Consider the following 26,889-nt stretch of genomic DNA (forward strand, 5'->3'; position numbering starts at 1 on the left):
GACTGTTGAGATGGAGTACATGTATTTGTATGTGACAAGGGCATGGATTTGGAGGCACCGGGGTACAGTGTTATGGACTGAATGTGTGTGTTCCTCACCCCAAATTTATATGTTGAAGCCCTAACCCCCTATCTCACTATATTTTGAGATAAGGCCTGTGAGGAGGTGATAAAAATTAAATAATGTCATAAGAGTGAGGCCCTAATCCAATAGGGCTGGTGCCATTATCAAGAGGGAAAGACATGAGCTCTAGCTTCCTTATGTGAGAACAGAGAGAAGGCAGCCGTCAGCAAGCCAGGAAGAAAGTTCACACCAGAAACCAAATTGACCAGCAGCTTGAGCTTGGGCTTCCCAGCTTCTAGAACTATGACAAAATAAATTTCTGTTGTTAAAAAAAAAAGAATCAAATGAATTTCTAAATGTGAAAATATGTTATTTGTGATTAAGAATTCATGTGCTATAACAACACACTGAAAACAGCAGAAGACCAGGTAGCAGACCCAGCCTAAATGTACTTGTCTGTCCCCTTGTCCCCACACCATCCATAATAAGCTTTATTGTGACAAAAAATATATATATATTTTTAGTCTAAACTCCAGTAGATGTTTATTTATTTCAAAATTTTTTTGTAGAAATTTACAAAATGAAAATGGAAAAGACCACAGATAGTCAAGACAACCTTGGAAGTCACCTCTGCTAGACAGTAAAACTTATTATTAGAAGGCTACAGTGATTATTATTGTATAGTCTTGGTACAAAGAGATACACATACATAATAAGCACTTGCTTTTATAAAAGCAATACTTTAGAGGAGTGGGTAGAGGATGATCTCCTTGGATGGTCCTGGGCCAATTTGAAATTCACATGGAAAACAATGAAACCTGATCCTCACTCACAACATATCAAAATTTACTACCATGTGGAAGGCATAGGTTAAAGTGAAGTATAAAATAAAAAAGCATTTAGAAGAAAATGGAGGGGTTTATCATTTTGGGGTAGACAAACATCCTTAAATAAAACAGAATCATTAAAGAGAAAGATACATTAAAATTAAGAACTTCTGTTCACCAAGAGACTCCACTAAGTGAGTAAAAGGCAAGTCACAGACCGGGAGAGAATATTTATGATACAAACAGGTGCAAAGGGCTTACATCAGAATACGTAAAGAACTCCTACAATCCATAAGAAAAGGTAACCTAAGGGAGAAAATTCTTTAGACTTGAGTCAACACTTTTCAAAGAGGCTATAAAAACGGGGAGAAAACATCTGTGCTCAACCACATTTTTGTAAAATTAGGGAAATGTGAATTAAAGCTATGGCACAGTACCATCATGCATCCACCAGAATGGTTAAAATTTAAGACTGAAACTTTCACATATTGACAATAATGTGGAGCAATTGGAAGGCTCAGCACTGCAGGTGGAAGAATAAATTGGTAAAATCACTTTGGATGAGTCTTTGGTTTTATACATGTGGAACATAAATATAACCTATGATGCAGAAATTTCACTCCTAAGCTGGCTTAGGAAAATAACAGTGTTATAATATATAAGCACCAAGATGTAATACTGGAAAGAAGACTACAAGTATGAGGATAATCTCTATCATCAAAAGCAACATTTGAAGCCCACTCACTCTGCATTCAGATCTTTGGTTGGTGTATACCTAACAAAGGAAATAAGCCTCCTGGTTCAATTTGTTCAACCAAAGTGCCTGCTCAATTGATGAATTAATTATTCCACTATCCCTGAAGTGCCTCCCCAGGTATCAGTTATTTTCCAGACTCCATTCTGCTTGGTGACTACTTAATCAAAGGCAATTTTATTGTCTAGAAATATTCTAACTCATGAATTTATGTTAATTTTTTTGCCTCTAAAATTTGAACTGTTTTATTTGTTATTTGGGACATGGTCAGAGATTAATTGCAGGCCATATATTTTAATGTGTGATGGAAATCCTTATAGGAACAGATGCAATTTGATGTCTTGAATCCCCCATGGTAATCATTATGAATTCTTAGAAAGGCTGGCTACCACATCAAAGTCTAGGCCACATTTTGATGTGGGTTAGCATGGGAAGGCCCTCTGATCACATCTTAAGGATGCACATTAAGCAGGCACTGAGGTTGTTAGGAATTGCTATTAAAATTTAATGGGTTTCATCTTGGGGGTAATTAAACAAATAATATAATGGTTTTTGTATATGTAGATTTATAAGAAGATAATTTGACCATAGTTTATATTATTAGTCCTGTGTCCCTTTTCACCCATGACATCTTCTGAGTTTCTTTAAGACTGAAAAATACATAGAAGGAGCTAAATTGTTGAGACTTAGGTCCAATTATATCATGTTCATGTGTTTAGGCTAATTTTAATAGTGGGATCTAGGGCCAGATGAAAACTCAACAGTTGGAAAGATTGTCCATCATTACAATTGTTCAGTAATGGCAAATAAAGGATTTTAAAAAGTTTAGAGAAAGGAAGTCTGTGTACGGAAGGGCAAAAATAATTAGCCATTTTAATGGTCCAGTACTCAAAGCCAGTGGGGAAAATGTGGCAATCAGTGACAGAAAAGGAGACAAGTCATAAAATGTAAGTTTAGGTGTAAGTTAATTTTCCTATCATGGATCATTAAAAATTTTTTTTTTAAAAAAATATGTCTTTATTGATTTTAGAGAGAGGAAGGGAGAGGTAGAGAGAGAGAGAAACATCAATGATGAGAGAATCACTGATCAGCTGCCTCCTGCACACCCCGTACTGGGATGGAGCCCAACTGGGATGATGCCCTGACTAGGAATCAAACTGTGATCTCCTCTATCATAGGTTGATGCTCAACTGCTGAGCCACACTGGCCGGGCCCTATCATGGATCTTAACCCAAAAGTCTTAGAAGGAAATAATCTACACCCAATATCATCTTTATTATCTCTACATTTTGGGGTTAAATGTTTACTTCCAGGGCTCATTTGCCACTCTTGGCCTTCTTGTGAGCTGCAATGTTAGACCTTAAGTCTACATGTATTTCTGGTTGCAGAATTCCTGGTACATTTAAACAGGAAACCATGATTCCATGGGTGCATACCTTGAAATTCAAGAGCAGTATTTGTGTTTATAAATACTCAATATGATTCTTTCATAAGTGATTTTAAGTCTCTCCTTCATTGGTGTCTTTCCAATACATTCAGTCTCCAGGATGTATATCCTGCAGATAAATATCTAGTGGAATCTTTTTTAGAAATATAACCTGTACTTGGCAAGCACATGTCTGTGTATATAATATTAATTTTAACAATACCTGATGTAATCATAATGTGAGAATGCAGAGTCTGTCAGGGAAGGGTCTATCCAAGACTCATAAGTTTTCTTGCAACAAATTTATGAGAACACATGCAAAAATTTATGAGAATTTTAAAATGTAGATTGCATTTCATTAGAACTATGGCTAGAATTAAGGCCAAGTAGATTAAACTTATCTGAAAATTAGATTGATTTAAAATATCATTAGTTTATTCTTTTCGTCCAGAGCTTCAGGGATGTTATTCTGTTATTTGGGCAAGTGAGTGAAATCCATTTGTAAATGTTCACATAGTCCTATCTTCACAGTTTTCCTTGGGTTACGTTACTACTAAATATGGAAGGATTTGGTCACCAAATAAACAACCTAACTTTATACCTCAATAGGCTAGAAAAATAAGAAAAAAACTAAGCCCAAAGTTATCAGATGGAAGAAAATAGCAAAGATCACAGTGGAAATAAATGAAATCGAGACTAAAAAAGCATTAGAAAAGATCAATGAAACTACAAACTGTTTCTTGAAAATATACAAACATAATACACAAACTTTTTTGCTAGACTCACCAAGATGAAAATAGAGAAGACTCAAATAAAATTATAAGTTAAAGAAGAGACAAATACAACACAAATACAAAGGATCATACAAAATTTTGAACAATTATATGAGAACAAATTGGACAACTTAGAAGAAGTGGATAAATTTCTAAAAATATATAATCTATAGAATGAATCTGGAAGAAAAAGAAAATCTGAATACTACACCAATCACAAATAGGGAGAGTGCCCGGCCGGGTGTGGCTCAGTGGTTGAGCGTCGACCTAGGATCCAGGCGATCGGGGTTCGATTCCCGGTCAGGGCACATGCCCAGGTTGCGGGCTCGATCAATGGCCCTCTCATCATTGATGTTTCTGTCTCTCTCTCTCCCTCTCCTTTCCTCCCTCTGAAATCAATAAAGATATATATAAAACAACAACAACAACAAAAAACCCAAAAAACAAATAAGGAGAGTGAAACAGTATCAAAAATCTTCCAACAGAAAATACAGGAGAAGATAACTCCTTTGGTGAATTCTACCAAACATTTAAAGGAGATTTAAAACCAGTCATATTCAAACTCTTACAAAAAGTAGAAGAAGATATACTTCCAAACAGATTTCACGAGACTAGCATTACCCTGATACCAAAATCCAACAAAAACACTACAAGAAAATAAAATTACTTGCTAATATCCCTGAAGAACGTAGATACAAAAATCCAAAACAAAATATTAGCAAACTAAATTCAACAGTACATTAAAAGAATCATACACAATCAAGTAAGATTTATTCCAGGAATGCAAGGATGGTTCAACATCCATAAATCAATCAATGTGATACACAACACATTAACAAAATGAAGGCTAAAAATTATATCATCATCTCAGTATATGCAGAAAAAGCATTTGATAAAATTTAACATTCTTTCATGATTAAAACTCTCAACAAATTGGGTATATAAGAAATGTACCTCAACATAATAAAGGCCATATATAACAAGCTCATGAGTAACATCAAATTCCACGGTGAAAAGCTGAAATTTTCCTCTAAGATCAGGAACAAGACAAGGATGCCTACTTTCACCACTTTTATTTTATATACAATGGAGGAAAAGACAGTTTCTTTGCTCAATGGTGTTGGGAGAACTAGACAGCCATCTGCATGGAAATGAAACTGGACTCCTATCTTATATAATACAGAAAAATCAACTAAAAATAGATTAAAGACTTAAGTATAAGATCTGAAACTATACAATTCCTAGAAGAAATCATAATAGGTAAGCTCCTTGACATCTGTCTTAGCAATATTTTTTTTTGCTTTGACATTAAAAGCAAAGGCAATAAAAGCAAAAGTAAACAAGTGAAACTACATCAAATGAAAAGCTTCTGTACAACAAAGGAAACCAGTAACCTAATTTAAGGACAATCTATGAAGTGCTTGAAATATTTGCAAATCATATCTGATAAAGGACTAATATCCAAAATATTAAAAGAACTCATGTAACTCAGCAAAAACCAAACTAATTAAAAAATAGGTAGAGGAACTGAATAGATATTTTCCCAAAGAAGACAGGCAAATGGTTAACACGTGTATGAAAAGGTGCTCAACAAGGCTAGTCATCAAGGAAATGCAAATTATAACCACAATGAAGTTTCTGTTAGAATGGCTATCATAAAATGATAAGAGATAACAGGTGTTGGAGAAAATGGGGAGAAAAGTGAAACTTTGTGCATGGTTGGTGAGAATGTAGTTCAGTGCAGCCACTATGGAAAACAGATGGAGGTTCCCTCTGAAATCAAAAATAGAATTACCATATGATCCAGCAATGCCCCTTTAGGGTATATATCCAAAGGAAATAAAAACAGGATCTTGAAGAGATATTTGTACTTTTATGTTCATTGTAACATTATTCACAGTAGGTAAGATTGAGAAATGATCTAAGTGTCCATCAACTGATGAATGAATAAAGAAGATGTGGTAGATATATATTGGAATATTATTCAGCCATGACAAAGAGAGACATCTTGCCATTTTCAACAACATGGATGAAGCTTGAGGACATTATGCTAAGTGAAATAAGGCAGAGAAAGATAATTACTGCATGATATCACTTATATGTGGAATCTAAAAAAGCTGAACTCATAGAAACAGACTAGAATGATGATTTCCAAGGGTTGGGAGTTTGGGCAGAGAAAAAGGAAAATGTTGGTAAAAGAGTATAAACTTCCAGTTGTAAGATGAGTAAGTTCTGAGCAACGATGTGCAGTATAGCAATTATAATTAATAATACTGTATTAAATACTTGAAAGTTGCTAAGAAAGTAAGTCTTAAAATTTTCTCACTAGCAAAAGGAAATAGTAATTAGGTGACATGATCCAAGCATTAACTAACACTATGGTAGTAATTATTTTGCAAATATATATGTGTATCAAATCAACATGTGTATACCTTAAACTTAGGTAATATTATATGTCAACTATATTTCTACAAAGCTGGAAAAAAAAGATGCCATTGATTTTTGTTTGGTAATATTGTATCTAGTATTTTCATCAATATTTAAAGTGATAGTTGTCATTTCTCTTTTGAACCACCTTTATTAGGCTTAGATATCAATGTTGTAATTGTTTTATAAATAGAATTTAGAAGATTTTTTCATATTGTATTCTATGAAAACATGTAGCATTGAGTTTTGAAACTTTGATAGAATTTCCTATGAATCACTCTATTTCTGGTGTTTTTATGGGAAAGTTAATTTTTTTTTTCTGTTTCTACTGGAAATTAGGATGATTACTACTCTCTATACTTAATGGGTTCCATTTTGGTAGACTGTACTTTCCTAGAATATTATCTACTTCTTATAGCTTCTGTTTTACAAAAGTGGTTGCTTTAAAAGGTGTTAATATTTGAATATATCAATATCCGTCCTCAACTTCAGGATGAGTTGCGGCTTTGGTATTAAAAAGTGTCCTTCTGGGTCATGTTAATGCTTTTTGATGGAATTTTACTTTATCTGGTATTAGGATTACAGCCTTTGCTTTTTTCTTGTTTCCACTTGCCTGGTATACCTTTGTGCATTCCTATACATTTTGCCTTATTGAATTTGCCTGATGTGTCTTTTATAATTAATATATAGTTGGGACTTTCTTTATAGACCAAGTAGAAAATTATTTTTTTAATAGTGAGTTGAGATCATTCAATTTTATTGACCATCATATTATTTGGTATGCAGATTATCTGTTGCTTTACTCTTATTTGTAGAAGTATTTTAAGCTATGAATTTAGCTCTGATCACTGCTAGGTTTCTTCAGTCATTTCTTTGTTGTACAAAACTCATCTTTAAGCAGGGCTCCTGGATATAGCATTCCCTGAGTTCTTGCAAGCTTAAACTCTAATACTGTAGCCTCAATAAACATAGTTGAAGATAGCATTATTGGTTCACACTTTCTTTTCTTGACCTTTGTATCAGTGCCACTTCATTCTTGCCTTGCTTTGCATAGTGATTTTGAGAAATGTGGTGCCAGTTAAATTCTCTTGTTCTTATAAACTGTTTTTTTCTGGAGCCCTGAAGATTGTCTTTAAATTTCTAAATTTGAATAGTTTTACTAAGATAAATTTTAGAATTGATCTTCCTAGATCAATTTTCCCAGCACTTAGTTGGCTCTTATGTATATTCAAGTCTTCTTTTATTTTTGCAAAGTTTTTGAATTATAGTCTAAAATAATAATCCTCTTTCACTGCATTGTTTTTCTTCTTTAGGGTATCCACTTATACATATGTTGACTTTCCATTGCTTATTTTTTATTTCAATCCATTTCTCTCTGACTCCTTTTTAAAAACAATTTTTTTTACTCTTTGTTGCTTTCTTATTTTTCTTCAATGCTCCTCATTAAATTTTCATTCGAATTTATTTTGAATATTACATAGCACCATATAATTGAGCTTACTTTATGATAAGCTGTTTCCTTCTACTTCTTTCCTGAAATCAACCAACTCTTGTTTCATTTCTTTTTATTTTAGCCCCCATTTTGGCTCTTATATTTTAAAGTTTTAATTTTATGTCTTTTTGTATCTCCAGTAGTTTAGGACAATAATTCAGCTTTGTTGTGTTAGTTTACTTTGAATTTACTATTATTTATTTGATAAACTGTTATCAGCTTAAAATGTTTAATTTTAATTAAATTTAAATTAAAAATTTTTTTAGTAGTTTTGTATAGAAAAAAACCCCCTGCACATATCTATATATTTGTTTGATTGGTTTGGCAGATCAGAGTGGCTTCCCAGATTTCTTGTCCAAGGTTGCCATCTTCTGTCAGAGTAGAAGATTGCAGTTTCTTTCAAAGGTGGTGTGGGGGCGTGGCAGGGAGGGTCAGTAAGGTGTAAGGTTGTGTGTGTGTTTCATATTTTCCTTTGAATATGTTGTCTGGAAGGATCTTAACAGAACCTTCTTAATTTTCTTGTTTTATTGGTTTCTCTTTCCTTTTTATTCTCTTTCCTAAAAACCATTTCAAGACTGTCTGCTCCTTAAGCACTGCATCCTATTTGAAGTCCCTTCCCTGCGGTCTGTGCTTTGATCCTCCAGTAGTCCATCAATATTTTATAACTTAGGGTGGCTTTAGCTTAATCCCCCTTCTATCTTCTGCACACTTTGTCTAGATACTCTCTCTTCTCCCCTTCTGTTCTTCCCCCCATCATGCTCTCTGAATAGGCTGGAGGGAATTTTAGAGAAAGCTTTGCTGGAAATTGGTATTTATTTTTCTAAATACAGATACTTTGAAATTATTGTGATTTACATCCTCTGTATATGCTGAAAGTATAACATTTGCAAGGATTTATTTGTATTTGTTGATCTGTATAGTTTTTTTGGAGGATGTGTAGTAAGATTCATATTTAAGTAGCTGCAATTATCTTGGATTTGCAGAACCAGCCCCCTTAAACACTACAGCCCTCATTAATACTGTTCTTTTAAATTTTACCTGCAGTTTCTCTTTTGATAGGCTCTGGTGTAATTTTCATGAGCTCTGTTTATGAAACTGGAGAAATTACTTGTTTAGCATATACCCTCCGCATAGGATATATGCCAACTTGTTTTCTTTAGAAGGTTCAGATAAAACACTGCACAAAAACATATAATCAAAACTCAGCAAAGCAGGCAATTAAGGAAATCTATTCAATTCAAAACCTATATGCAAATCTCAAATACCTGTGTATGCCAGTTTAGGCTAATGCTGGGCCCTGCTGTATGCAATCATGCACCTCCTCCTGACGGGCGATAGACTCTGCTAGAATGTGTGTGTGTGTGGGGGGGGCTCAAAGATGTCTTATAGAGAAGGTGACATTTGACTTCAAATTGAAAGGGTAAAGCTGGATGTTTTCAAAGTGAACAGGAAAGGTCCTTTAAAGCAGAAGTTTTTCTTGATCAAAACCATGAAAGTATTAAATGCTTGAGCTGTTTGCACAGTTGATCTTAAGTGGCTTTAACACGCGTGGTTGACAGTGGGGCGGCAAGGTGTGGAAGGCCGGAGGGGGGGAGAGAGATGAGAGAGGATGCTGGAGCAGTGGCTGGAGACACATGTGAAAGGGTTTGCTTGCCACATCTCTCACTCACAGAGAATAATATGGTTCAGGGTTGCCTTTCTAAACTAAGAAAAATGAAGAAAATTAAACACCTGCTGATAAAGCTGACATATTGTTAGGATGATAGATTTGTAACCTCTAACACAAACTGTTTTTCAGGGGAAAGCCAAAAATATATCAAATAAGTTTATTTTCAGAACTAAGTGACAATTTTTTTTTTAGCAAGTAGATATTAGTTCATTGTTTTCAAAAGCTGACTGATAGCCCGGCCGGGCGTGGCTCAGCAGTTGAGCGTCGACCTAGGATCCAAGCGATCAGGGTTCGATTCCCGGTCAGGGCACATGCCCGGGTTGCGGGCTTGATCAATGACTCTCTCATCATTGATGTCTCTATCTCTCTCTCTCTCCCTCTCCTTTCCTCTCTGAAATCAATAAAGATATATATATTTTTTAAAAAAGCTGACTGATAAAGTTTAATAGTTTATTTTAAATATCAGTTTGGGGACATCAGAATGACCAGGCACTTGAGTAGAGGATCTTTCTCACTGAAACAAAAGTCCTCTGGTGAATGATTCCACAAATCCTGCAGGGTTGAATCCTCAGTACCCAGTATGGTGTAGACCCCAAAAGAATAATAAATACGAGTTGAAAAAATGAGAAAAAAAAGAGAAAGAAGGAAGAACTTTTCCTTTTTGAAAGACTAAGACAAATTGTTCAGCCATGGCTCTCACTTGGAGATTTGGGCTTAAGAACTTGTCAGTGTTCGTGCTTTTGAACGCTTTAGAACATACTTTTGGTGGCTTATTTGGGTGAGGTGTCATTCCTCCACCTCCAACTAGAGTATAAATTCTCCCGACAGCTATGAAACCTTATCAACCAATGTAAGTTAGAGATAATTAATACTAGATAATAACAAATGGGGCATGGAATAGGTGCCAAAGGCCGAAGCTCATTCCCTAACGGAAGATGGGATCTTTGATTCCATGGAGCGCTGATGAGGGGGCCAAAAGGAGCCAAAGAAAGACATCTCCTCTCTGTTTTTCTTAGCATTTGTCCATACTGGGTTTGGTTAAAATAATACCCCATTGTTCTGAAATAACCTGAAAAACAAAGTCTAAAAAGATATAAAAGCCACATGCTCTTCTAAGAAACACTCTGGGAAGAGTTACGAATGAAGGAAAGTTTGTTCATTTTTTTTCAGAATGCTCAGAGTTAAATGACAATCTTATTCAGAGAGGTTAAGGAAAAAAAATTTAATTCTTATTAGATACCCATAAATAGAAAACCTGGGGTTTACATTTGAAACAGAGCAAGTCAGACTCTATCAAGGAGAAGAAAAGAGTTAACTTCGCTTTTGAGATATTTTCCAGATTTAGTCCATATATATATATATCATCTGTTTTAATTTTCTTAGAGTTAAGTTCAGTTTCTCCAAAATAGGATATCAGATTTTTAAATGATGGACAACATGGACTTTTGTCCAGTTAATTGTGTGTGTCTGAGGCCTTCCAGACTAATTCTGCTGTGAAGGGATTTTACCCAGAGATGATAGACATAAAATTCAAACTGTGGCATGAACCTCAGAACACATGGAGTAAATTGTGGAGGGACTGGTATTGATGGTTGTCCATTGCCAGCAACTTTTTTAGAACTGTAGAAGCCCTGTTGCCAGGCTACCAGTGGAGGAAAACTCCCAAAATATGTCCTTGTATTTAGGTGTTGATTGGGAGAGACCCACAACTTGTCTCCATCTCCCTTTCCCCCCACCACCCCAGGTCCCCCTTCCTAAGGTAGAGAAGTGTGATATAGCCTGGCAATGTTCAGAAACAACTCACTGCATTGTTTACTACTTATGCTAAGATAGTGAGTAAAAATGATCACTTCGATTCTTGACCATAGCAAATTGATTTAGGAAATGAAGGAAACCTAGGACACAAAAAGGATACAGGGGTTGTGTTGTTACCTTCCAAAAATTTTCAGTGTTGATAAAGAACGCAAAAGACACAATATTTAAAATTGATTTTTATGTAATTTTAAATATTGTGAAGCAATTAACAAAATAGTAACCAAATAAATCCAGATGTTGGATCTGGATGTTGCACCATTCAGTGTGTGTGTGTGTGTGTGTGTGTGAGAGAGAGAGAGACAGAGAGACAGAGAGAGACAGACAGACAGACAGACAGAGAGAGACATCTGTGCTCTAACAGTAAAGCTTGCGGCTCAGGAAATGCAGGATGGCCTTGCGTTATCTGTATTGCAGGAGTCTGCACTTACTGTTCAGCTCTTTGGCTGTTTGTAGCTGTGCATCCACTTCAGAGATAAAATTCTCTCAAGTTCAATACCTGTTTTCCCCTTTGACCACTGTGGAGGAGCTTTTTACCTTCTTCATAGGCTGTGTTATTGCTCTGGATAGTTTCTTTAATGGGATACAACCCAACTTTGTGACATTACTTTTGTTCAATTTACTCAGAAAATCAGAGTTTGTTCTCTCCCTCTCTCCTTTTTTCTTTTCTTATCTTCCCAAATGCAGGGAAAGGAAGAAAAAAAAGATGAAATTATAGAATTAATGGGAAAAGAAAGACTGAGATCATGAGTTACTAAACCAATTTTTCTGCCTGGAAGGTGTAATTCAGTGATATTTTTATAAACTGTGATTCAAGCCGTGGCTTTTGGAAACGATCAGGAGCACATTATAAAAAAGGAAGGGAGGATCCTAACTACTCACCGGCAAGATGGCCCAACTTTCACTGGTGAGATTTACATAATCCCAGTGACTTTCGTGCCCAATATCCATCTGTAAACTACTCAGCTGGAAGATGAAACAAGATGAACTCAGGACAAATAAACAAATGAGAGCATTTACGTATCTCTGTCTTGGAAGGTCAAGAGCGATAGGAAATCTCTATACCACGGGTATGTGGTCTGAGCAGAATGCTGGGCTTTGCCTTAGAAACCTGATTTGCTTGTGGGAACTTTAAACCTGTGGTATAATATCTTTTCATTTTGACTTGAACACTATGTTAATTTGGTCAACAGTTAACCACGGCAGGGTAGAAAAACCCAACTTTTGAATTGATAAATGACACATTTTTGTTATATTTTTGAAGCAAATAAGGGTTAGATGCTTTGATCTCTCAAGGCGGCCTTATAACTCTGGGTGGGTGGGGGATGGCTTCTGCTAACATCCCAGACCAGAATATATCCATTTTACTAAAGACCTGAGTTTAAATACTGGCTGACTTTGTAATTTTGAATGAATTACCCAATTTCTTTGAATCTCTGTATTGTTATCTGTAAAAAGAAAGTAATGCCCCACCTACTGACCATGAGATTGAAAATGTTATGGGTAGCCATAGCCGGTTTTCTCAATGGTTAGAGCATCAGCCTGTGGCCTGAAGGGTCCCTGGTTCAGTTCTGGCCAAGGGCACATGCCTTGGTTCCAGGCTTGGTCCCTGGTAGGAGCTCGTGCGGGAGGCAACCAATCGATATGTCTCTCTCACATTGATGTTTTCTTTTCTCTCTCTCTCTCCCCCTTTCACTCTCTCTGAAAAGCAATGGAAAAAATATCATCAGGTGAAGATTAAAAATAAAATAAAATGAAATAAAAATGTTATAGGTAGAAAGAAGCATTACCTAAAGTTGTGACTCCCCCCCCTCCCCCAATAGTTGAGTTTGCTTTGGGAAATCAGCCCAAGTAAGTCTTTAACACGGCTACTCCAATGAACACATTTACCCAACAGTAATGTCTAGTTAGCCCAACTAGAGAAGATAAGCATATTATATATTCTGATACATCTTTTTTCCCACTTAACCCTGGAACACACAAAGGTATCTTGGCTGATTCTCTGGTGATGCTGGAATATTTATTCCTGTCTGTGGCAATGCTGCATAATAGTTATGTGCTCAAACTCTGGAATCAGATTCGATTCGCCTGGGTTCTAATCCTGGCTCTACCACCTGTGAGCCATGAAAACTTAAAACCACCGAACTTCTCTAAGCCTCTGCATTCTGGTGCGTCAAACATTTATAATAATAGCACCTGCCTCATAGAGTTTTTAAGACATGATAATACATATAAACATTTAATGAAGAAATTGGCCATTATTACCACTTCTGTTACTACCACCCTCCCTCCTCAGGCTGCTGGCTCTGTTTCGTGTGTATTAGTTCTACCTCTGTCCATTGCAGAGGCTTCTCCTCTTATTTCCTCCCCCCCCCCAGCTTTAATGAGATATAATTGACAATTTAAAGTTGTATATATTTAAGGTATACATCTTAGTGATCTGGTATACATATACATTGTGAATAATCAGCAAATCAAGGTAATTAGCATATCCATCACCTCACATAGCTGCCTTTTCCTCCCTTTTTCTTTGTGGTGAGACTGCTAATGATATACACTCGTAGTAAATCTCATTGTACAATACAGTATTATTACAGTCACATTGTTGTATATTAGATCTTTAGAACTCTCTTCATCCTGCAAAACAGAGACTCTATACCCATTAAATAAAAACTCCCCATTTTCCCTTCCCTCAGCCCCAGGCACCCACTGTTTTACTGTCTGCTTCTATGAGTTTGACTATTTTAAATTCTACATATTACAAATTCTACATATAATTTTCAAATCAAACCAATATGGTTGTGAGATTGTGCAGTAGTTGTTTTTCTGCATCTTATTTCCTGAAATGTATTCTTTTTTTTTGTTCAAAAACCCATCTCTTTATTTATTTATTTATTTATTTATTTATTTATTTATTTATTTATTTATTTATTTAAATCTCACCAATTTTATTTACTTCTAATTTTTTTAAAAAAAATATTACAGATGTCCCTTTTTCTTATCTGCTTTTTTGATGAAGTCTTGGTACTTTCTCACTTCCTGAGCTGTATTACACAGTTGTTAATGTTTTAGGGAAAATTTTCACTTTCTTCATTTGCAAAATGGGGATAACAATATTTGTTAATTTGCACAAAATGAGCACTCAACAAATGTTAGCAAGCAAAAGAAAATTATAAACTATACTCCAGTATATATGGTGCTTAAATTTCTAAATTTTGCTAAATTTCTTTCAAGAGGTGTATCAAATTACACTTGCACCAAATGTTACCAAGCATTTTAATTGCTAACAATATAATAGATGGAAAATGATATATCATACTTTTTTATTTGCATTTCAGTTAATGTGACTGATATTTAGTATATTTCCATAAGATCAGATCAGACATTTGTATTTTCTTTTCCATGCACATTCATTCAAATCCTTTCCATGACAGTTTTCTTTATGTATTAGGGAGATTGGTTCTACGTTGTATTCTTTAGAAATTTAGAAATTTTTACTTTCCCTTTCTCTCTCACTCTCCTCCCAACCCAGTCTTATGTCTTTTGACTTTAATTATAGTACTTATGCGTTAGCAAAAAATATGTATTTTTATGAAATCACATTTATCCTTCCTTTATGGCCTCTGGGTTTTGAATAATACTCAGAAACACATTTGTCACTCTTCTTATGCTTGTGTAGTTTATTTCTTACAATTAAATCTTTGAGTCATTACCAAAAAGTGGCCAATAAACATAAAACAAGAGGAGCAAACTGTTTTATAATTTTCAAATCAAACCAATATGGTTTTATTGTATTTTTGTTCACTATGATGGCAAATTTTTGCAAGACCCATAATATCAAATAGTGTGGGAAAGTGGGCAGATATATTGCAGTCCCCGCTCTCAGAGGTTGTGTTTCCGTGGTCAACTGTGGTACACAAATATTAAATGGAAAATAAATTCTTTGAGCATTACAATTTTATTTTGTGAAGCAGAGAATCCAACACATTTTCCCAGTCGTCTACCTATTTTTTAAAACACCATTCAGAGGATAATTAATCTTTATCCCAATTATGTATAATATCGTATTATATGCTACATTCCTCTTTGGATCCTCTTATGACCTCTCTGTTCTGTTTTATTATCTCTACATATGTGGTAGTACTTCCAAAAGAATGTGCACGCATTCAGGTAAAATAGTTTTAATTTCTGTAGTTTGAAAATATTTTTAAAATCCAATTATTTTATTTTTTGTATTTTTCTCAAAAAAATGCCCTTCTACTTTTTAAAAAATTGAACTTAAGAATCAGCTTAATAGTAGTGACAATAAAATCCTTGCTTTGTTCTTGGTGGTGGTGGTGGCGTGTGTGTGTGTGTGTGTGTGTGTGTGTGTGTGATCTTTTCAGCATCTATGGAGATAATTGTGTGACTCCTCTTTAAACCTATTAATGTAAAATTTTTATTAATAGGTTTTCTAATAACAAAATATTTTCACGCCTCTGGTGTGAAACTCCTCATATGGTGAGTTAATCTTTTAATGTGTTGTTTTATTCTATCTCTAGTATTTTCTTAAGTATTTTTGCATCAATACTCATAATTGATACTTGTCTATAATTTTCATTCTTTCTGATATCTCTTGTTGTATGAATGTTAGGCTACATTCATAAAAGAAATGTTGAAGATTTTCTTTTTCTAGTTTCTAGAAAAGTTTTAAAATGGGAACTATCACTTATTGAAAGTTTGGTGGAAGCCCCCTGTGAAACCGGTTATGCCAGATAGAGTTTTATGGGGAGCGGTTTCTTGATAATTTTCTCTTTTTGTTGCCATGGTAACTGATACGTTTGGATTTTTCAATTCACTAAAAGTGATGTTTGATAATTAATATTCTTTTAGGAAATGATCTATTCCATCTAAATTTTAAGATCATCTCTTTGAGGTTTGTAGTCTGCTATTTTGTTTGTAGGTATGGATTTGTTTTATTTATTCTGTTCTTTCTTAATATGCTCATTCAATATGAGGATTCATATCCTTCTTAAATTTTGTAAAATTATGTCATTTTCTCTTCAAATTCAGCCTCTTCCTCATTCTGTCTTCTTCTCCTATCAGACATTTATTAGACAATACCCTTTTTACATTCATGTCTTTTAACTTCTCTTTCCTTTTTAACAATTTGCATTGTATTTAGGGTAATTTTATTAGGTTCGTTTTCCAAAAGACACATTCTCTCTTCTATGGAATCTATTCTGCTGTCCATCGATGCATTTTTATTTTAATGACCATCTTTTTCTTTTTTAAAAAATTTAATCCTCACCTGAAGATACGTTTTTATTGATTTTTAGAGCAAGAGGAAGGGGGTGGGAAAGAAAAGGAGAGACAGAGAAACTTCGATGTAAGAAAGAAACATCGATTGGTTGTCTCCTGTATGTGTCCTGACCAAGGGTTGAACCTGCAACCTTTTTGCGTGTGAAATGATGCTCCAACCAACTGAGCCACCTGGCCAGAGCACAATGACCATCTGTTTCACTACTGTAATTTTCCTTTTGTGTTTTGTTTTATTCAAGTCACCATGTCCTTTTAAAAACGTCTTTTATTTTTGCCTCATTATTTCTATTCCTGATTTTATACCTTTGAATATTTTAAACATGCTTCTTGAAAGTCTCTACTAGAATGTCCTGTTCTAGTTTTTGAGGTGTAGGTTGTTTTGGTTGAACCTCCTCAGGATTGTAACGTGACTCTGAACACATCTTCAGTGATGATTGCAGTAGGAGTCCAGCTTCTCTGGAAGTATTCCTACAGCATAGCTGCACATTTGCCTTCTATAAGAAGACCTCATGGACTTCACAGGAACCTGATTAGTTTTCCTGTTAAATTCTGAACTTGGAATCATACCATGAAGGTGGTACGTATTTGAAACTCACACAAATATATGGAAACAGTAACTGCTGGAAAAATTTGTGCAATTGACTATGTTCTTAGCTTCAAGCTGTAGCAAGCCGTCCTTGCCTAATGTGGGCTGGCAGAGGGGAGTTTTTTGGACCCTATTTCAGAGACTGTGATTATGCTGGTACTTTAGTTCCCAGTTCCCAGGCTTACAGAATTTGCAACCAAGACATCCAGTTCCTCCTGGGGGCATATTAGACCTACACTCACTTGATGCCCCTGAGAGGAATCTGTGCATTAGTTTCCCATTTGTACTTTGAATTGCATTCCCTTCTCTTTTCTGCAACTTGAGGATTTCATGTTTCTCAATTTGAGTTTTAAAATATAAAGTTTTTCTTTTAAAATCATGTTTTCAGCATTCTGGAATTCTGGGAGTGAGAAGGTGGTTCCTTCCCTATCAACTCCAAAACACATATTGGCCAGGGTTGGATTTGCAGTTGGACAATTGAGCTCAGCATAAAATGTGTTTCTGGTTTTAAGCACATCTCTCTATATTTAGATCTCAGTGTCATCAACTACAAAATTAAATATTAGGTGTTTGGTGCTAAAGACGAGTTGAGCATAAACATTTGTGTGACATGACATTTTGTGAAGATTTTTATAGCCCTTTTCTCAGTGAGCCCTTCTGAGAGAGCCTTTTCCTTCCGATGAATGCTTCTGGTGCCAATGCATGCATCTGTAAGAAAAAGCAGGCCAAACACTGTTATTGTTCACCCTGTGGGAGCGCTGAGAAGAGCTCAATGAAAGAAATGGCAGCCTGAAATTAAAGACCCATTTGGTGTGCATGGTGTGTGTTTTTAACATGTGTTTTCCTCCCTGCTATCAGTAAACTCAATGACTAATATTTTATCCAGTGCTACAAATATAGAAAGAAAAGTGGGAATTGGTGTAAGACAAGATGGTAAAAATCCATTCATAAATCCAGGGATCCAATAAATGATGAAGATGCTGCAGCAGTTTATAAAGGCGTTCACTCTGAGGCTTCCAGGTACCATCTTTTATACTGCTATTGGGCTTATTGATGCTCTATACCAGTGTCAGAAATAATCCCCTATAGCTCTTCAGACTCTGATTTTAGCTTCTCAATTTATCTTCCTACGTGAGTAGTCAAGGTTTGGGCTGGATGAGCAAACAATGAGAGACAATTCTGAGCAGCTAAATTTAGTTTACTAACACAAGAGTGTCAATCCTTCTGTATGACACAGTAACAGATTTTTTTTTAAATGGATGACAAAATTAAAAAAATGGGAGAAGCTAGATGACTCGTTTAAGATTATATTGCAAAAAAATACAAATAGGACAATAATAATAACAGTAATCATAGTACATTAACTGCTTCCTGTGTATCAGACATTTTTCTAAGAGCTGAATTCTCACAACACTTCATCCTCACAACAACCTTGAACAGAGTTTATCAAAGGAATAGGTGGGAATTTGGGTGCTCCGAGCACAGGGTATGCAAAGAGCTGCTAAACAAGTTGGCAGGTGCTGAGAAGTAGAACAGTGTTCAAAGTGGAGTGTGGAGAGAAGAGAAGCCAGGCCAGGTCAGGGAAGGCCTCATCTGTGTGCTGAGGAGTTTGGATTTTGTCTTCTAAAACAGGGTAGACAAACATTTTCTTTAAAGAGCCCGATAGTACATATTTTAGGCTTTGTGGACCCTGTCGTCTTTGTTGCAGCTACTAAGCTCTGTTGCTGTAGCACAAACATAGTCACAGACAATATGTAAACAAATAAGCATGGCTGTGTTCTGATAAAACTTAATTTACAAAAACAGGTGGTAAGTGAGGAGAATTTGGCCAATGGACTATTCTTTGTTGACCTCTATAATGGAAAATGAGTGAACCACTAAACTTTTTTTTTTTTCTTCAAAAGGAATTTATATGTATTAACAGATTACATTAACTTTGTTTCAGATTATAATTCAACCTATTAGAATTATTATGAAACTTTAATAGATTAAGTCATGATATCTATGATTAGCTTCAAAGCCATCTGGTATGGCAGTGATAGAAGATAGGGTAAGAATACAGATGAAATAAAATTGAACATGAGTTAAAGGTTGTTGAAATTGGTGATGGGTAGGTACATGGGCTCTGATACTATAATTCTATCTTTATTTATGTTTGTACATTTCCATTCACAGTTTTCAAAACCTGAAAATTCAAAATGTAAGGTTATTTTCTAGTGTAATTGATCAGCACTAAATTCAAATGCCAATGCTGAACCACTAAACTTTAAAAGCAAATAAAGCATGAGGCATATATTGTTTCTTCAAAGAGAAGGTGTGTCCCACCTGATGTTAAATACAGCCATTAACTTGAGGCAAATATAAATTATTTTTCCACTCTCTCAAGGATGAATGATTCCATGGGAGTCATGGTTAGGGCCTTTCTCAAGATAGAGTGACCATAGGGCTCGGGTTTATAACTAAGAGCAGTTTTTTTCACCTCAAAAGTTTCTCTGTTTGGAAAAGTTATATGTGGTCCTTTATTCTAAACTTAACAGGGGGTTTATTTTAGAACTTCTGCATAGGGACAGGCACTGGGCCTCATCTTTCATAGATGGTGTGATGGGTAATGGCAAAGGTCAAGAACTGCACTATCTGGAGAGGAGTGCGGCCGGCTCTGCTCCTGATGAGCTCTGCAGTCTTGGACTAATTACCCAGTCTCTCCAAGTCAAGACTTCTTTCATTAAAAATTGAGAGTAATATGTCCTTCCTATATTATAAGGCTATGTGACTATAATAGAATGATGTTTATTAAAGTTCACAGGGGAAATTATTAATAAAATGCAATCCAAGTCTTAGAGAGGTAGAATTGTAGGGTGGGAAGGGCTTTGAGCCCAGACTGGGGGGGTTTCAGCAGTCTGCACCATTTACTGTCTGTGGAAACTTGCAGAAATCACAGCTTCTCTCTGAGCCACATAGCCTCATCGGGGTTAATATCACATCTTCAGAATTGTTCTAATTGTTAAAGATAATGTGTGTACACTGTCAAGTACAGTGCCTGGCGCATAGTTGGCACTTAGTAAAATGCAGTTACTTTTCAAACAATTACATGCTTTATCAAAGCCATTATTTATCTTTATTTTAACAAGTGCCTCAAATTGTTTACCCCCATTCACCTCCTGTAGTGTCAAAAATTTTTTAAAATTGTTTTTTAAGCCACATCAACTCAGCAGTATTCCACAATTGTAATGATGATGATGGTGATGATGTGGTAATAGTAACTTATTGAATAATTTTGGGTTATAGGCATTTCTAGATGGAGCATGTATTATGTGTGGTAAAACGTGGCTAATGCTAACTTTATCTGAGTTTTGAGGCTTTGATAAGCACTTCTGAATCCTTGATTTCTGGGCCATTTTTGGGTCCTGGCAGAGCTCCCTGTGGTTTTTCTTCACGGGGGAAGGCCAGCTGAGATCACAGGCTGAGGAAGCAGGCCTGGGAACACCATGCTATTTCTCTCCTAATGCTTCTATCGTGTTTGCTTGAAGATCTGAAAATAATTGGTTGAAACTGTTACTCACTTTTAGCCTTTCATCTGAGTTTGACAAGTATGTGGTTCCAAATAACATGCACTATAAATGGCTTGAATCTAATAAGTAGTCTTTTTGGACATCGATCTGTTGTCCTTCTTCCTTCCTTGAGAGGGAAATTACAATCTTCCAAGATTCTCCTTCTATTTCTACAGAATGTGGGTGCTAATTTGAAAGCAGTCTCATAAAATGGAAGCAAATAGGCTAATTAGAAATATTTATGGGCCTGTTAGTGAATAAATGTCTAATTGAAATAACAAGACTCTCCCAGAAGGAGAAAACATTACTTTGGTTCCAGGAATAATTAGCTTGTGCACTTACACTGAAATGAGATAAAACCCTTTCTATCCAGACCAAGTCTATCTTTTCTTGATCAAACCAAGGTGTCTCCAGAAGGATTCATTAGTATTTTTATTATTTAACTTTATTATTTTATCAAAGCCAGACTTGCACATTTCTTATTCCTCTGAGATACCCACTTCTAACTTTTCCAGTTGATTATTTTGGTTCTTACCTCCATGTCTCTAAGTAATAAGTTTATGTTACTTTTTTTACATAAGTTCAAGTTTTTATCTTTTATCAAAGTTCCATACATGCATATAGTTAAAAGAGTAAATGATTTATACATTTCTCGTTAGTAAGAGTAGCATATCTATGTTGCACATCCCCTTTCCCACCTTCTTAGAGGCAAACACATTTTGTTTTACTTCCATAATTCTATTTTACGTGATATTACTGCTACTTCTTGACTCTGTTTTAAAAAGTATCTGTTGAGCCCTGGTCGGTGTGCTAAGTGTTTAGAGCTTTAGCCAGCAGACCGAAGGGTCGTAGGTTCGATTCTCAGTCAAGGGCATACACGTGGGTGGTGGTTTTTCCCTCCCTACAGCCGTTCAGTTGATGTGTCTCTCACATCAGTGTCTCTCTCTCCCCCCCCCCCCCACTCTCTGTGGAAAGCAATGGAAAATATATCCTCAGGTGAGGATTAACAGAAAATTATCTATTGACTTTGCACTCTGGAAGATGAGAGTTTTCTTTTTTTATATACACATTCCAGTAGCCCCGTCCTGTGCATACACCCTTCCTGTTTCCCCTGCCTCCCAAAATAGTTATCCTATATTTTTGGACAACAATATTTGGTACTTACATTATCATGACTATATTAAAACTATTCATAGCTGAGCCATGTAATATACTTTGATTATTTTTGCAACCCTGCACAACATTTATTTTTTTATAAATAGTTTTAGATTATCTTAAAAATACATTTGCTTAATTTTCTTTGGATTTAGCACTAAATTTTCCAGCACCAATATGTTAATCTGTGCTAGATAAGTTCTTTCACATCTGGTATTCTTTCAATGTGTCTTCTGGAAGAAACATTTCCCAGAGCCCACTGGCATGTGCTCATCCGGATTAATTTCTCTCTATTTTTAGTGTCATCTAGAGATTTTACTTCACTTCCCTCATTTTCACCTTTGCCTCTCTCCTGTATTAAGTCCTATTTCCTGGACCCACAGTTTTGTCTTTATTGACTTATCACCTCATTTTGATTGCGTATATTTTTAGTAGTTTCCTGAAAAAAGTAGAAAACTATATGCAAGATAGGTTATTTGATATTTTGCATGCCTGAAAATTTATTTATTTTATTGTTGAACTTAATAAAAAAAGATGGCCAGGTCAGAAATAAATTTCTTTAGAATTTAAGAATACATTTTATTATGAGAATATTTGAACATATAAAAAAGCAGATTCCAGAGAAATTCTGTTTTCATTTAAAACTACCAGCTTCAACAACTATTAACATTTTACCTCTTTGTTTTTTTTCTACCCCTCCACATAATTTTTTGTTTGTTTTGCTGGAGTATTTTAAAACAAATTCTAGATATTCTATCATTTCACCTCTAACTGATTCAGAATGAATCTTCAAAATAAAATAAAGGATATTTTCTTGAATAAGCACAATGCCGTGGTCACACATAACAAAATTAACAATAGTTTCTTTATATCACCCTTAAACAAGTCCTTAATTGATCTTCTCTGATTCTGTGGGAGTCAAATCATATCTTTCTTCTCACCTTTCGAAGTTCTTCTGGCTGAGCTAATAATCAAATTAACATGAGACAAATTAACAGGAAAAAATGTCCAAAATTTATTATGGATGAAGATGCTGAGGTGCCACAAGAATATGAGACCTAAGGACACACTGGGCAGATGAGGCTTATATGTCATTCTGGAGCTTAGGAGGAGGGGTCTGTAGTTTGGGACTTCAGAGGGCAGGAAGGCAATTCACAAGGAGATGGAAAGCGGAGTTTTGGTGAATAAATATTTGCTGGGCCATCTTTAACACTGGCACAGAGAGAGAACTTGGAACAAATGGGCCTTGCTAGGTTCCTTTCTGTCTGTCACACAGTAGTTTATATTAAACTATAGTTATCTGTGAAGGTATCTCTCTTCCTGGAGCAATTCCTCTGCCTAAATTTCCTTTAGGCAGTTAGGGGAAATGTCAAAAATTTTTCCTAAATCTTTTGTTTCTTAAAAATTATAAGCTTAAAATAGTCAATATGCCAGAGAAGCATATTTTGGGGTGGCAAACTGCTCCCTTTCAATTGTCTATAAATGTCTTTTACAGATGCTTGTTTGAATCAAAACCCCCCAAATTTCTATTCATTGTATTTGGTTGTTATATTTTGAAGTCTCTTTTAATTCCCAAAGTTTCCTTTCTTCCCATATTCCTACTCTTCCCTCGCTCCCCCCCAACAATGGGCAGGAGTCAGATAAATTACCTTTTCCACATTTATGTCTTGAAGGATTGTAATCCCAGGCACTAGCTGACGACCAAACACTGCCTCAGTTCTACCACCCAGCTGCGAGTCAGAATGGACCTCCACCCAAAATTGGGTCCTTCCATTTTTGGATTGGAATTTTTTCCTGCTGATATTTCTAGCTCCAAGCTTTCATATATATGAAGTATGTCCTGTTTTTATAATTTAAGCTCAGGGATTAGTCACTGCAGCTGCTAGGTGAAGTCAGGCAAATTTCATTTTGCCTGGATTGGTTTTCAAATGAGGTTGGATAAATTAAATTACCGTCATTGGTAGAGGAGTAGGTGAGAAATCATAATTTCGATGCATGTCATAATGTCACAGCAGCACAGGGCTCTCTGGACCTTTTTTTGTATCCCCCCCCCATATCTTCTCTCTCTCTCTCTTTTTTTTTTTTTACCAGATGAAAGAATTCTTTATCTCTTCTCCTCACCCAAGCCACCACAAGCCAATGTCCAGCATATTACAGGAAAGGGTTACTTCTATAAACCAGGGAGTGCTGTAAAAGGCATCTGAGGGGCTCATCTAGATGGTTTTTCAACTTTTTTTTTTTTTTGACAGCTTTAAAGGGCCTTTTAAAATTGCCAGGAGAGTAGATTCATATTTTTATCATTCCACCTGCATAGCATTTTAGACACATTTATATTCCTGAAAGCATAATAATACATAACATTTAGCATTTAATTTATGACTCCTGCCACATCTGGTATAAAACTCCTTCTGAAGCAATAAATCAACCTCTTCATGTCAAATTGCCATTCATTCTTTGACCTCCTCCATAATTTATGGTTTGTGAGTGCAAAATGGGAGAAGCAGCTTAAACCAAGTGGATTTTAATTAACAATCTTAGAAAATTCAGAAGAGTATTTGCAATTTATTCATGAGGGGAAAGGACTCGGTTGCTAGAAAGAAGGGGGTGGGGAGCAGCTCATTTCCATGGGTACAAACTGACATCTACTCTGGGTGCTTCAAACTCACAACATGATTTTTCTCTACTTTGAGTTAGAAAGACAAAGCAATTCTGATAGGAAAAGCTGTCCAACCTCCTAGGACAGAATCCATTTTCTGGGAGAGACTTTGAGGGAGAAGGAAGGGTAGGGGGAGACATGTACCCATCTTCTGCTTAGTTCCACCTTTCTCGGAGCTGCCTGGCTGCTGACACGGTGGGTGCCTTTCATGTCAAACAATTTTATTTCTAAGCTTTTCACAGTTTGTCCTAAGTAGCTTCTATTAGCATTGTCCTGTCTGTTTCCTTGGTAACAGAGCTGGTCAATTTAGACACCATTTAAGAGCTGTGGAAAAAGCCACAGCCAGCGGTGTGATGGGCAAAATTACAGAGAACAAACTGAATACAATCCTCGCCTGAGGAGATGCGTTTTCTTCCAGGGCTCATTTTATTTTAATTAAAATCGAAAAGCTCTTTTAAACAAGGCCCTAGATTACACAGGCCAGAGTAATCTATTGTACAACTATCGCAGCTGCATTCCTTAATGCTATCTCTTTAACCTAATGGATGGCTTGCACTTTTTCAAATAAACAAGGGGAGAAAACCTGGGAGCAACATGGTAGCTCTTGTTATCCATCTGTAGAGTAAATATATAGAATGAAGAGACACAACTCTTTTCATGGCTGGAACCATGTTTAAATGGAGCCGGAGAGAACCTACAGCTCTACATATAATGATGACAGTCAACCTTGAGTGAAAAATAAATGTTTATACCATAGGTTGCCATTTACCTCATTTCATTGGTTGTGGTGACTTTATGTAGCTTTTTCCCACCTCACCCTCAGTAAGCTTATATGGATCACTTTGAACATGGAACGAACTAGAACTCTGAAGTTGTCAGGACTGAGTTTTATGTTGGTAGTTGGCTTGCATTCACAGCTTTTTGTGTCTAGGACAGGAGAGAACATAATTTAGGGTACAGGAGACCTTTCCTCCCAGTAGGGAATGTGGTAAAAACTCCTTGTCCTCTGGGATGAAAAAAAGTTACTTTATTTATATATGTATATATTTGCAAATATGACAAGATTTATTACTTCTGTTGGGACTTGAAGGTAACTTCAATATCATTTTCACTTTAAGAAAGTTGGACAAAGGGTTTGTATTCATGAATAGGGAATTTTTGCTAATACGCTCTACACTATGGTGGGTGCCCAGGGATATCAGAGCTTATGTCTTTCATGCTTTTAAATTAGTCTCATCTAAATGGAACCCTGTAAAGCAGTGAATGCCTCTTCATTGAAGGTATTAAAGTAGAGCCATACATCTTGTTATTGGAGATATCTTAAGCAGGATTCACACCCTAGTAGAATGCTAAATTTGATGACTTCTAAACTCCCTTCTTACACTGACTTTTCATGATCCTGCCCCTGAACTTGGACAAATGCATGTTCTCCAAAGTAGCCCAGGAATTAGGGAAGGCAAATGACCCCTGTCCTTCATCTTCCACAGTTATTAGGGATTACCCTTCACTTTTTCTACAGGGCGCTCTTGTTTTTCTGGAGAAAATACAGAAATGTTCATTATCAAGTTTTTTTAAATTCCCCTCTTACCTTATCAACAAATAAAATAAATGACTCTGTATTCCTGCAAGTTCTTGATCAACTGTAACTAGGATCATAGACTTTTTGCCATTTCTCTGCATTTTTTTCATTCCGTAATAATCAACCTGAATCAGGTTTTCTGTTGAAAGCGTTACTGGAGCCTTGAAACCATTCCAGCCAGGATCTCCATAGCTAGATAACAAAGGTGCCAATAAAAGTTCGTTGTAAAGGGAACTGCAGGTCTCACCAGTCGTTTTCCCATATGGCCCACAAGAACAATTAGATACATAGGCTGACATTTCATCTGTGGTATTTACATAACACACACTATGGTGACTGATAGGAAGGAGGAACAAAGATATGACAGACTGACAGAGGATAAGGGCAGATGTCGTCCATCTTTTTCATTGTGATGACTATTTTAACAAACAGATCAACTCATGTCTGCAGTCGATTAAATCATTTGACAGTCTAAACATCTGGAGAACAGCCCTGGGGATTAGGTTTGTCAGGTGAGGGCTCTTTGGTTGACAGGGAGGGGGTGTTGGGCTCTTCTGGGGTTGCCGATTCTGGGGAGAACCACAAGGTGCCCATCACAGGAGATCCTGCTTTTCTTGACACCAAGGGCGCAGATGTGGAAAATATTTCTGTCACCAAGATGGCATCCAGCTGAGAGCACTGGCCTGTTCTTTTAGATCCTTTCACAGTTCTTCTCTCCAGTGTCTGGCCTCTCTTGGCCTCCCCAGCTCTGAACCACAGTCATTGAATAACCTTGACAAATGGCAACCTTCCTGCCCTCCTGTTTTCTCATCTGTGAAATG

This window comes from Miniopterus schreibersii (assembly GCF_964146895.1).
Source record: "Miniopterus schreibersii genome assembly, chromosome: 8".
In the NCBI taxonomy this organism is placed as follows: domain Eukaryota; kingdom Metazoa; phylum Chordata; class Mammalia; order Chiroptera; family Miniopteridae; genus Miniopterus; species Miniopterus schreibersii.